Raw genomic sequence first — 14,546 nt, forward strand, 5'->3', positions numbered from 1 at the left:
ATAGAAAAAAAAAACATAGCTGATTAAAGGCACAGAAATTGTGTGGCTTACTCAATATGCAGAAGGAGAGTCAAACATTAAAGAGTGAGAATTTAACCATAGAAATCTGGGGAAGTAGGAGTGCTTACATTCTCTGTGCCTTTTATTAGAAAGTTACAGAGGGTGCCCACACACATGCATTTTTATCATACACTTTCTGGATGCAAGGTTAATTTATCCTAATTACTTGGTAGTATGATATAAGCCCTATTCAGGTCAGTGATTGGTACCCATGGGTATCAAATGCCTTGTAGGATTTCTCTATGTCTCCTAGATGCCAATGCATGTGCCTACCACACTTCTAGTCAATGCATATTTGGCACCAAACTGCAGGGGTCCTAGTATACACTCACATGTCGTTCAGTCGTTCAGTCATGTCCGACTCTTCGTGACCCCATGGACCAGAGCACGCCAGGCACGCCTATCCTTCACTGCCTCTCGCAGTTTGGCCAAACTCATGTTAGTAGCTTCGAGAACACTGTCCAACCATCTCATCTTCTGTCGTCCCACTCACATACATATGAGCATATGACTGTATCCATGGGGATGGGTTGCTTGGCTGATCAGATTTCCCCTCCCCATGGAGGGAGACATTCATGGGTAGGCCCTCTTCAGGATGTCCTTGACTATGCATCACTTCATAACATCAGAGCCCAGGAAGTGGGGTTAGTCTGCATGTTTTAAAGCAGACTCTCCAGTTGTTGCTAGACTTAACCTATCACCACTCCTAGCTACTGGTAAAGTTGGCTGGGGATGTTTGTCATGGTAGTCTAACCCTGGGGGGCTCGAGGCTGAATAACACTGTTCTAGAGAGCTCCTCCATGGCGTTTGGTGCTGAATGCCTGAACATGGCTACAGATGATTAAGTTACCATGAATAAGACCATCCTGGTGTCGTTTGGTTATCTGTATGCCATATGGACTCAACTAATCCCTCGTCAACCACACACACACACACACACAGAGAGAGAGAGAGAGAGAGAGAGAGAGAGAGAGAGAGAGAGAGAGAGAGAGAGAGAGAGATAATCTACAACTTGTTAAGTGGTCACCTGTATTGGTAAATGGCCATCTTGTCTATGCCAAATCCATGTACAGAAAAGAAGGGAATCGTCATGAATAGCTATAATGGCATTTGAAGTCCAGTTAGCTGACTTTGCTGACTAAGAACTGTTGACTTTAATATGGTTCCACATAATGCCCCATATGGCAAATGGCTGACTTCTCAGCTAAGCTTTGATGGTGGGGGTTGGAGGGGCAATGCTTTTTTTAATAGCTGCTTGATTGTGCTTTCATTATTTTCCCATCTGATTGGAAACAATATTTATAACCACGTCCCTTTTAAGTAATTATAAGAAGATGTGAAAGACAAATATACTGACATAAAAGGAGAATGGTTTGATTAGCAGTAAAACAGGAACATTTCTAAGATGTCTCTTTCATCTTTTGTTTGATACAGATGTAAAGTCACATCATTCGGGGATGAATCAGTTGGAGCAGAACATTTGCAGTGGTTCCTAACAAAAGCACTGGCATTTATTTCTTAAATCAACATTGCAAAGCAGATATACTGTATGCTGACAATATAGTGATTGAGTTAGAGAGATGCAGCCACATACCCTGAGTTGGAAGATGTAGTTGAGGCAAGGCGTGCTATTGAGGGAGTAGCAGTGGAAGCTACTGAAAGGATGGATGAAATCTGTCCATTTTGCATTCTTCCAGTTTCTCCTTTTTCAGTTCAGTTCTCCACATTTTCTCATCAGTTTGCATGTGTTTCTTTTAAATTCCTCATCAAAATTCACCAGCATTTTAGTGCAAATCTGTTACCAGGTGGTTCCCAACCTTTGAGGATCCCACCCCCAAATGTCATGGACCCAACATACAAAAACTTGCCAAGGCTTTAAGACAATGATCCCCTCCCAGTTGAGCCTCCAGAGGCACAAATGGAAGCAGGGGCTGTCTTGAAGCCTCTTGCAAAAGTGGACTTTGAAGCAGCTTCCCTGCTCCTCTTTTAAACACTGATGTTTGGGAACCACTGTTGTAGGTCATACTTCAGGATGCTTAAGCAAACTTTAATGCGAAACAGCAGGTTTTGTAACCCGAGAGAGAAAAATATGTACCATCCTATGTGCAAAGTGGAATGTGCAACTGTAAGTCTCAGAGTTCCTTAGTTGGGGGGTAGGGGTAGGGGGGGAGGGAGGGAGGGAGGGAGGGGGAGAGAGAGAGAGAGAGAGAGAGAGAGAGAGAGAGAGAGAGAGAGAGAGGGAGAGAGATGGGCTTCTCAAAGGTACAATTACATATGTCACAGTTCCTGCTTGCCTTTTTGTATAAAAGCAGTAGGAGCCAATCTCCCTGGCATACTTTATCAACAGTAGTATCAGATGTAGGAGAGGACATGATGTGAGCGTCAATCCATTTGGAATGTGCATGCAATTAAGACCATTTTTTCCACAAATGAATCAGCATCCATGTGAAGTCCTGCCCAGCATTGTTGTGGCCATTTCCATGGATGGAAAGTTGCTTTCAAATAAGCATGGTGGATGGTTTGGCTCTTAAAAGGGTGATGGAAAGAGTCACGTGTTGAATTAACATATTCCCACCCATAAAGGCATAAACTTCCTATCTCTGAAGGAATAGCAATAAATGTGTTTCTGGCAGTGTGTGACCATGCAGTACCAAAACAACAGCTATACAAATATAGGCATATAAAGTGAAAAATGATTGAAGAAGTTTAAAATAAATAATTGCTTGTATAGGCTAAAATACTCTTGTCCAGAACCTAAATATTGGTATTTACAGTGCAGACCATGAAGTCATGTACATATTGACTTGGAAGCAAAGTGCATCGTGTTCAATGGGGTTTACACACATTGCCCAGGTAAGTGAGTAGATAGAATCTTTGTTTGCATCAGCCACTAGCCTTAGCAATAAAATAAAATACAATGAGCTAAATGCTTAGCTATAGAATGTATGTTCTAGAGGGTTACATCAATACAAATGGCATAATTAATACGTACACAGGTAGGTGAGTATGTTCCACCCACTTTTGATACAGGCTAGGTAGTTCAAACTACAGACAAATAGTCACCAGGTAAGTATAACTGAGTAACAATAGTCACCAAAGAACTCATGTCAATCCTATGCCAGTCTACTCAGAAGTGAGTCCCATTGAGTTCAAAAGAGCTTACTTCCAAGAAAATGGGTATATGATTGCAGGCTAAATCTCTGTTTGGGGCTTAAAATTGTACTGTGTTAAGTTATGTGGCGTGCCTTATTTGAGTTGATATAGCAACCGAGGAATTTCGTTGTTCCCGCAAGGGGACAATGTCAATAAGGATCTATTCTATTCTATTCTATTCTATTCTATTCTATTCTATTCTATTTAAAGCTTTTGAAGGGCTCTTGAAAATAGTTGAAAGGTGAAGCCACTATTTCTAGATTGTATTCTTTTATTTGTTTGTAATCCAGATGTATGAAAAAGTGAGACTTTGCAAAATTAAAGCTGTCAAAGGGAAAGGAAAGATCAAGCTGTACGTATGACGGAGAGAGAACTTGGCAACTGGATTGCAAGATGGCAACGGTAGATGATTGGGTCTAATTTTTTGCAGTGGAGCAAATGCCAGATGTTTTCCCCACTTTGATCTTAATAACACTTTAGGCTGCAGACAATAAGATTGGTTTAAAATTTATTGTCTCTTTGATTTCTACATTCTAATGCTTTTAAAGGCCTTTACAAAAGACAGATTTCTAAATATTGGCAACTGAGGTGGCATCAAAAGTGTCAAATCATTAAGCCCCCTCACAAAAAGGTCCTGATTAGAACCCCATTTATGTTTCCGTGCATTATTAGTAAATGAGTTCTTGTGCAGGCAATCATCAATTTTCTTCATATAATAAAAAGACCTATTGTGTCACATATGAAGATGCTTGCAGCATCTGTAGCCCAGCTTCTTATAAACCTTTCATCTTGCATTAAGATCATTGGAGGTTATAACAGTATATTAAAATAATAGTAAGGGACAGGAGTTGAAAGATGTATTAAATGATTCACTTTATTTGGAAAAATCAGCTGCTGTAGAACTTTTATCCGCATGGTAACAAATTATTTAAATATCTCTGGGATTTTATCATTGCTATAACCAATGCACACTCACAATTTCCATTTACCCATGTTGAATGAATGCCATTATGAGATGCAGAAAAGTGTTGTGTATTCTGCAAGAATTTCATTAACAGCAATGATCTGGAAGCCCAGTTGCAATACATGGAAGTGTCAGAGACTAAATCACACTTATGACTTTCATGTGCAAACACTTCCCTAAGCAGTATGGGAATTTATTGTGAGTGTCATCCTCAATATGACCATAAGAGATTGGAGAAATGGGCCCAAACCAACAAAATGAATTTCAATAGGGACAAATGTAAGGTTCAACACTTAGGTAGAAATAATCAGATGCACAAATATAGGATGGGGGTCACCTGGCTTGACAGCTGAAAAGGATCTGGGGGTCTTAAAGGTAAAGGGACCTCTGACCGTTAGGTCCAGTTGTGGACGACTCTGGGGTTGCAACGCTCATCTCGCTCTATAGGCTGAGGGAGCCGGCATTTGTCAGCAGACAGCTTCCGGGTCATGTGGCCAGCATGACTAAGCTGCTTCTGGCGAACCAGAGCAGTGCACGGAAACGCTGTTTACCTTCCCGCCGGAGAGGTACCTATTTATCTACTTGCACTTTGACGTCCTTTCGAACTGCTAGGTTGGCAGGAGCTGGGACCAAGCAATGGGAGCTCATCCCATCATGGGGATTTGAACCGCCGACTTTGTGATTGCCAAGCCCTAGGCTCAGTGGTTTAGACCACAGCGCCACAAGTAGACCACAAGTCTAACAGTGTAATGTAGCAACAAAAAAGCTAATGCAATTCTAGGCTGCATCAACGGAAGAATGGTGTTCAGATCAAAGGGAGCAATAGCAAGCTTGTTTTCTGCTGCCCAGGAGTGTAGGACCCAAACCAATGGATTCTAATTGCAAGAAAGAAGATTCCAACTAAACATTAGGAAGAACTTTCTGATGGTGAGAGCTACTTGACAATGAAATGGACTACCTTGGAAGGTTAAACAGAGTTTGGATGGCCATCTGTCAGGGATTCTTTAGCTGTGATTTGTGAAGGGCAAAGCATTGAACTAGATGACCCTTGTGACCCAGTTCTGGGATTCTATGATCCCATGCTTGAAAAAACATAGTTCATTATTTCTTCCTTATTTGTAAAACTGTGACTTCATTGAATCCATCCCCATGGATAACTACTACTCTCTAGACAGTGGATGATTTCCATGCAAACATGGAACACTATCAGGAGCGGCCCAACACTTTTGGTGCCTGAGATAAAGTACAAGACTGCACCCCCCCCCCCCAATTCTATGTACAGAAGTTGATTGGACTGGCAGGTGAATTTCACTTTAATGCTGGCAATGGAATGGTGTATTCCATCCCATCTGAATGCAGCAACCTAGCTTAGAGTGTCCATTGCAGGTTGTGTGGCACATGTAGCTCTAGTGTCCAAAGCTACCCACTGCCTCAAAACATCTGGTGCCTCTGGTGACCATTCCGTCAAGACAGCAAACTCTAAAGTAATAAATAATAAAACCATCCGTACAAACTCTAAAAACAATGAAACAATTTAATCAAATATAAAAGTTATCATCCATAAATGACTGGGTTACAATTTCAATGAAAGCCTTCCTAAACAAACATGTCTACTGTAGGTGCCTAAACATAATCACACTAGGTTTCTTTCTGATTTCAGCTGGTAATTGTTTCAAGAGGTTTCCAGCAACTGGTATTCAGAAGATTAAGGGAAAACGTATCAGCAGTCTTCAAGTATCTGAAGGGCTCTCATGCAGAAGATGGACTGGACTTGTTCTCTGTCGCTCCAGAAGGCTCAAAGAGATTTCAGGTAGACATTTAGTAAAAACTCCTTGACAGTAAAAGCTGTTCAGCAGTGGAACTGCCTCCTTTGTTGGAGGCAGTTATGCAAAGGTGGACAGCTATCCATCAGAGATTTGGGTGTTGCAGATTCTGAACTGAGAATGATGCTGGATTATGTTACCTGCGAGATCACTTGATCCCTGTGTTTCTATTTATACAATATATAAAATACTGTAGGCCTATATGATACTGAAATTAAGGAGCCTGAAAAGAAGTTATGCCACTAATGACATGCTACTGTTAGAATTAAGATGACAACCAGGCCCCCACCATGAATAGTACACAGGACAGAAGCAGGAACAGTAGTCAGACCTAAACTTACAAGGCCTCTATGCACAACGTCCTTCTCTAAAGCTGGGAGTCAGAAATACGTGTATATTTGATTCGAACGGTTTCCTGCCCGATCCCTGCTGCGTACCTGGCTACCTGCAGCTCCCATCACACTGTGGTCCATTGGGCTGACCCTGAAAGGAAGTGCAATTGAAGTTTAAACAAGGACATGTTGTGGGGGAGAACTTCAGCCAACTGAAACCCAGAGTGCCTCTTTCCCTTTCGGTTAGAACTGGATGTGGCTCCCTGAGGCAAAAGGTCAGCACGTCCGTCACGCATAGGCGAGACCGTCTGCTCTTCTCAGTTGGAGAGGGATGTTATTTTCTTAAGAAGCAGGATGTTATTCCTAGAGGTCTGCCACTTGGCGAGGTCAACAGTAATATTTTATGCCTAATGTTTATGATTAATTTTGGCTGTGGCCTTTCCTTTCAGCATTTGTATGGTGTCAACCTGAGCTGGCGAGGGTCAGAACTTGACAAGGTTATGGCGTGAACCATACATTTGCTTTTCTTCCCCAAACAAATACTAGAATAACAATGCACATGGGAACTGGGAAACACATGGTTAACTCATACCATAAGATCTACACACTCAAGAAACTGGAGTACAACCCAGGAATCTTTTTCTTTCTTTCTTTCTTTCTTTCTTTCTTTCTTTCTTTCTTTCTTTCTTTCTTTCTTTCTTTCTTTCGTTGAACTAAATGGAATCTTATTAACCACAACTATAGTTGTAACCAAATGCCAAAATGTTGGGGTATGTATTTATTTTTGCCTCCTTTCTCAAAAAAGCTGTGGTGACTGATTGTAGAGAAGCTTGACATTATATTCAACTTGCTAAGGTGTGATTTGTAATGTCAGAGGATTTGGGCTCCACAGCAAAAGCAACATTACTATTCACCCTTACTTAGGAGTAAGCTCAGTGGAACTTTCTTCAGAGTTAATGAGCATGGCATTAGATGATATAAAAGACAAGGAAGATTAGAACCCAAACTTTCAGAAAGAAGCTGCTCTTGCAATGATGAAAGCAGAATGATTGTGAAGATTCTAGCTCACTTCTCAAAATACAATGCAGAAATTTTTAAGCATAGCAACAGCATCAGACCATGCTTGGAATTATACTTAGTATTTTCTGTAATAAGGTAAATTTTGGCCATAGCCAAATGGGACTGCCCCTATATAGACCTGTAAACTAACTTAGATCATCTGGGGGAGATTCTCCTTGTGGCGCCAAACCCTACAGTATATAATAAATCTGTGACCTGAAAACAGGCATTTTCTGTGGTTGTTGCTACCGGTAATTTCATTCTATACCACTTTATCTTTTTTAAAGAAAAAAGTTCAAAGTCGTTTATAACAATTAAAATGTTAAATAATATAATCCAGAATAAAATGTTACTGAAGAAAGTCAGATATAAAGCGTACATTCAATTTAATTAATAGGAAACTAAAATATTATCTTAAAGATTTCAAAACAAAACACTACAATGGAAATAAATTACAGGATGCACATCTAATGCAGCAAAGTTTTTTAAAAAACCTTAAACATTTCCAAAGAATATATTACTAAAGGAAGTCAAATATAAAATACACATTTAAAACAGCACAATTAGCAAGAGATTAAAATATTATCATAAGCATAGAATGTATCTGCTGCTGTTGCTGTCAATCTTGCCCATGGTGGTTCATGATGGGCGGCAGCTGTGGAAGCTCAGGGTTGATGATTTGGGTTTACACTAAGAGATAGCCAAGATGTTCTCTGGCCTCTGCAGCAGCCTCAGCTGTTGGAGTTGGAGTCAGTCAGGGCCCTCCTCTCCCAGGCCAGATGTCAAAAAGCATGCAAGACACAGAACAGGTCTTCCAAGACTCACAGCCAAAACGGTCACAAGAAGATTATTGCCGTGTTCTGTGGAATGTCCTTCTTTCTGCCATGGGGGAAGATTCAGACTTCTTATAAAGACTTACCTTAGGAAGAACTTCCTGACAGTAAGAGCTGTTCGACAGTGGAATTTGCTGCCAAGGAGTGTGGTGGAGTCTCCTTCTTTGGAGGTCTTTAAGCGGAGGCTTGACAGCCACCTGTCAGGAATGCTTTGATGGTGTTCCCTGCTTGGCAGGGGGTTGGACTGGATGGCCCTTGTGGTCTCTTCCAACTCTATGATTCTATTCTATTCTATTCTATTCTATTCTATTCTATTCTATTCTATTCTATTCTATTCTATTCTATTCTATTCTACCTTCTTTGACAAGGCTTTCCTTGACTCACAAGATTGGAGCCCAATATATGTGCATGAATTCCTCCAAAGTTTTATTTGCTTTCATATTTTTGTACTTTTAAAAATTGATTATAGGCTCTATTTTTGTTTTAATGGATATTGTTTTGTAGTACACAGAGTACACCATTTAGAGATTTTAAAATGATTAAGCAATTTAGAATGGATTTGAAATAAATGAATGAATAAATAAAAAAAATTGGGAGGCAGAAGTATGTAGCAAGGGAAACACTGCTCTGAAACAAATGGAACAAGCTTTTTTTGGGGGGGGGGAGGCTAATCAAAGTACACTTATGTTCTTCCATGTGTAGCCTCATCCATGTCACCACAGTTCAAGGCACTCTGAAAAATAAGTAATGATGACTTCATTTTTAATCTACAATATATTTTGGAAACTTGCTCAGAAAGTTGTCGCCATGCATTTGGACCCCTCTTACAAAAACTATAATCAGATTGTGCATGATGGTTCCCGAGATGAAGAAGCAGGTTTCAACTTATATTTGGATATAATTGGATGCCACTTTGAATCAAGATGGCAGGCTGACCCTTTCAAAACAGCACTGATTTTTTTTTGGTTTCCTGGAATTCCTGAGCAACGCTGGGTATGAGGCTTCCAGTGGTATATTTTCCTTAGAAAGAAAGATGCAAGTCAGGTAAAACAGGTTTCTTGTTTACCCTTATAGGTACCTAGTTCTCACTAGCCACTGATGGGCAACCTGTAGCTTTGAGGCTACATATTAGGTTTTGTTTCCCCAAAGTCCTCTGCTGGTGATTAGTTAAAACACCTAGCAAAAGTGACATGTGTCTCTTCAGCAGCTCAATGGGTGGAGGAAAGTGGGAGACAGGGAGAAAGCGAGAGAAGGGGGAGCCAGAAAGACAGAAATGAAAGGGATGGTCCTCCCTGCCTTGGGCTCTTCTTCCAATCACAGTCATACATGACCCAATCACTTACCCTCAAGGGTTACATAAAACTTAAAACAGTTGCAGACAACAAAACCAACATACTTTAAAATTTCTATTTGATTTTTAATGTATGAACTGGTAGAACAGGAATTAGAATAACATGTTTCGAAAAGTATTCTGTTGATCAGGTGATCTTTTGGTGGTTATAAAGCTATGGCGGACAGGATCAAAAAGTGTGTAACAACATACAGGCTTGCAACAAATGAAAAGTAGATCAGCCATTAATGAAACACCTGCAAATGTTTATCTTGTAATATATATCTATCTCTATATCTCCCTGGAGTCAAAATACATCATTCTTGTTTTTAAATAAATAAAAGTTTCCACTGCATCAGGGTTAGTAAAACATAGTCCGAAGCTAGAGATTTAGCATATAAAAATACAGAGCAATAATATGGAAAATATATTCTATTATTTACATGCAATGGTCCCATATCTCTTTCTTTGAAAAATAAAAGCATTTTTACAAATTTAACTTATCTTGAAATTTCCAGTAAAATTAGATTTTTTAAATACTCAATGGGAACATGTGGTGCATAATTGTAAAGAAAAAAATAGTATAATTCAATCAGCTTCTTTTTAACAATTGGGAACTTCCCTGAAAGGAAGAAAAGCATTGCTATTCTGCATATTTCCCCCCAGTCCTCCATATTTACATCCATGCAACAAGCATTTCCCCAGCATCATGTCTGGCAATGCTGTTCTGGTAAAAGAGCAGTACATCCTAGATACTTATTGTTGGGGCAGCTTGTCTTATTAGTGTCACTTCCAGGGAGAGTTCCCATTTCCACCCCACCCACCACCTTCTCATTGGTCTTATATGTATTTTATACATATTACTGTTTCTTTAACAATATTAATCCTTAGTATCTTTATACTAAGCCCCCCCAGTGCCTCAAAACAGCTAATAAATCTTACCTCTTTAATCATTGCAACAGCCTTACTAGGTTGGGTCAGTATTATCATCACCACCCTACATGGCAGAATCATGGAATTATGGAATTGTAGAGTTGGAAGGAACCAGAGTGGGTAATAAGGTGCAGACAGGCTAGGAGCACGAGACTCCAGATAACCTAAGACTTCCCAGTAAATTTATGATTAAGACCACTGCTATTTTTCTAGAAAACGAGGTGCCAGAACTCACCATGTCTGTCTCCCTTGTTCTCTTATAATGGCACTGGTGCCCATCTGAGAGGTGCTGGAACCAAGTTCCAGCAAGTTCTGGTTGAAAAAGAAGCCCCGATTAGGACAAAATTTGAACCACTAAATTATTGCCATGCTTTTAACTACTACACAACCCCTGCTGTATTTAGAGGACTAGACAATCGGGCATTTGTTTCTTTATGCTTAAAATATATGCACTGAAAATCTTTATATCAACAGCACTGTCAAGTCTCAGATGTTGCTGCAAGCTTAGGAATTTATTTCATATCACACAAGTGCCTGCTCCTTATGCAATAGTCTGGATTGCATCATCACACAAGGATTGCTGACTTGCCTCTGAAATCTTGGGAACAGGCCCCAGAAGACTGGTTCTCATGGAATGAAGCTTCACAGAATGGCATTGATTTGAACTTCAAATCTTTCAAAGCTGTGTTCGATTAACCAACTCAGGCCAAACCTAGGCATGGCACACAACTGAATGCAACTCTCCCCCTTTTCTCTCTCTACCAAGGCATTTCTAGGAGCCTGTGAGTTTTGTGTTGGTAATGGGAAATGCCAAGGAAGAGGCTGCTTAACCCCTTTCTGTCTGGCCACTCCTCCCCAATCCATCCGTGATTTCTAATGCAAACACACATTCAGATATACACAAGTCCCCAGTTGATGCCACAGCTGCCAAGTAATGCGTATGCATGTTCAAACCAGCGCTCAAAGTCTGTCACTGTAGGTGTACCTAAGGTCCCTTGCACTCTTAGCAAGCAGCTTTATTCCCACTTCTCCTGTTGGGGTCCCTTGTGTCCTTGGCAAGGACCTGTACCAGCACTCCCCCCCCAAATACTTCCCCCACATTTGATATTGTCACAACAGTGGTGGCACACAACCACATACATGTAATTCATACACTCCATCGTCTCCAGCGGTCTACCTTCATACTGCCTTGCCATTTCTCCTACTGATCAGCTTCCAGCTCTTGTCTAAACTCATGACATTACACAGGTAACTGGAGACTGATTTCTGGGGTGATGTTTGTGCCCCTCCCCTCAAACCTGTGCTCCCCGTGGAGCTGGCTTTGCCAACTCCTAGGCACTCCTCTGCCTGTCACTCCTGTTTTAGCTGCCCCGCCACGGCTAATGTGGGAAATCCAGCACTTGGCCCCGTTCTGCCTTTGTTATAAGAAATATTGTGACTTTTGACCCCTGGACCGCTTGTAGTGCAGAAGTGGATTCTTTCCCAAGCTGCATTAAATGTTGTGCCAAGGCAGTACAGTTGTGCCAAGGCAATGGCAGGGGTTTGCTGCTGGTAGAATAGCACCAATGCTTGTTATTGTGCTAGCATTGGGGCTAGGGTCAAACATCATGCCCAAGTCCTATCTGCTCCTTTGTCAGAATATTGACTCATGGAACTGGGTCACAGGGGAGACACACTAGCTTCCACCCTCAGTTTCAGAATGAATTTCCTTTTTAACCCATGCCCTATGAGATCAGCTGCATGCTTAATAATATTTGTTGACTGGCTGGTTGGAAATATCCATGTTTTCCTGACCTTCCTACAGTCTCTGTGGTTTCTATAACATGCAAATTGGGAAGAGTTGTTTATGATGTTTATTTATTCAAGCACAGATGAATGTTTTTATTGCATACCAAACAAGGAGGTGATGTAATGCAGCTGAACATCTTGATCTAACTTTCATTGAGGAAAATACCCATTCACATTCAGTAACAAATTACTACCAAATTCCAAAAAGAACCTGATAAAAGCTTTCGTGATATATTCTAAAAACATTTTATCCATGATTGACACTAAAACCTCAAGCATTCAACTACAAGTGAGACACGTCACTGAAATATGAGAGGCCCTTCTTTGTGTCCTACCATGGGTGGAGATATAGATGATAACAAGAGATAGGGCCTTTTCAGTGACTGCACTGATAATGTGGAATATTTTGACCCACAAAGGAATACACTTAAGTTCTTGTCAGAATGGTTAGAAATGGAAGAGGAACTAAGATGACTTAAAAATTCTATTTATTTGTTTATCTAGTGCCATCTACGTACATGGCACTTTTCAAATGATGACAGACAATCTAGAAATCAACACAACAGAGGAAAGGGAGAGAAATGAAGGCAGGGATCAACAGTTATACACACCTGGCTTGGTCATACTAGCGTATGACAATGAGGAGGTTATGTGAAAGGCTTCTCTGAAAATACAGATTTTGAGAACAGATTTGAAGGAAGAACAAGACACTGAAATCACAGAGGCATTCTAGGAGGGAGTTATAGGCATACAGGGCATCAAGGGGAAAAGGACAAAATCATTTGAGGGAGCAGGAAGTCTTGGGAAAGGTGACGGTGCTAGAGCTCGATAAGAAAAGACCACCGTCAGAGATGCTTTAGGACTGGAAGAAGAGAAGAAGAGTTTGGATTTGATATCCCGCTTTTCACTACCCTAGGGAGTCTCAAAGCGGCTAACATTCTCCTTTCCCTTCCTCCCCCACAACAAACACTCTGTGAGGTGAGTGGGGCTGAGAGACTTCAAAGAAGTGTGACTAGCCCAAGGTCACCCAGCAGCTGCATGTGGAGGAGTGGAGACACGAACCCGGTTCCCCAGATTACGAGTCTACCACTCTTAACCACTACACCACACTGGCTCCCTGGAAGCCACACTGGAAGAGTCAAGTAGAGATGGCGGGAGGATGTCTTACCCTGATCCTGAAAGAGGAGTCTGTACACAGACCAGCTGTTGTTGTTGATTAAAAAAACCCGCTGGTACCAATTATCACATCCAAAACTGGAGGTAAACACACATAGTTCCTCAAAGTGTTATCTTATTGAGAGTTCTTTGCAGAAGGAACCAAAAGTGTTACAGAAGGTGGTGGACAACCTTGTATTGTCCCTGGATCAGTGACATGGTCTGGAGACAAACGAGGCTTAAACTAATTGCAAAATGCTTCAAATAAACATTGAACACAGACAGTGGGCTTCCCATAAACCAGACTTTCCAGATATTGAACTTTGTTGTGTCCGTATAGCAGTATGATACAAAAGGATATTTTCAAGTCCTAAATTTAACTTAAGTTTTTACTTGTTCAGAAGGTATAATTATTGGGCACAATCTGGCAACAACAACATTCATCATCAAGTGTGCTTAAGTTCAAGTGATTTAAATGGGGGAGATTTAAACATGTGGTTTTCTCCTACTGAAATAAGTTGGACTTTCAGTTTTTGTGACACAACAAATTGATATTTTGCATTTCTTATCACTTCAAGAAAGCCAACAATAAAAACAACAACACTAAAATTCTATTAGCAGAGTTCAATTAGTAGACTTCACTACTGTAGTCTAGACCATCATCTTTAGGAACAGATATATCTATCCTCCTCACCAAATAGGTATTTGCATTTTCTTCTATACGGGAAAATTAGTGAGGTCACAAACTGAAACACACATCAGTGCCAGTATATAGTCTGAAGGCACACAAGATCACCACCCTTCTGAAGTTAGGCAGTTCTGGGTCTAGTCAAAGCATGGTACACTGCCTTAGATTCCATGATGGGAAGAAAGATGAGATATACATGTAAGAAAAGCTAATTAATTAATTAATACACTACTATGGAGTAGCCCCACCTCCCCAAATTGTGAGTCAACGTCTATATGATTGTGCTGCCAGTCATATTTGATACACTACCTGCGAAAACCTGCCAAAGGCTTATAAGCTAGTGAAGCCATTTACCTAAGTAAGGTGTGTACGCATTATGCAAAACTAGATCCTCTAACAACAAACTTCAGATACCATGTTCTCTGTTT

Source organism: Lacerta agilis, chromosome 1 (assembly GCF_009819535.1).
Source record: "Lacerta agilis isolate rLacAgi1 chromosome 1, rLacAgi1.pri, whole genome shotgun sequence".
NCBI classification, from domain to species: Eukaryota; Metazoa; Chordata; class Lepidosauria; order Squamata; family Lacertidae; genus Lacerta; species Lacerta agilis.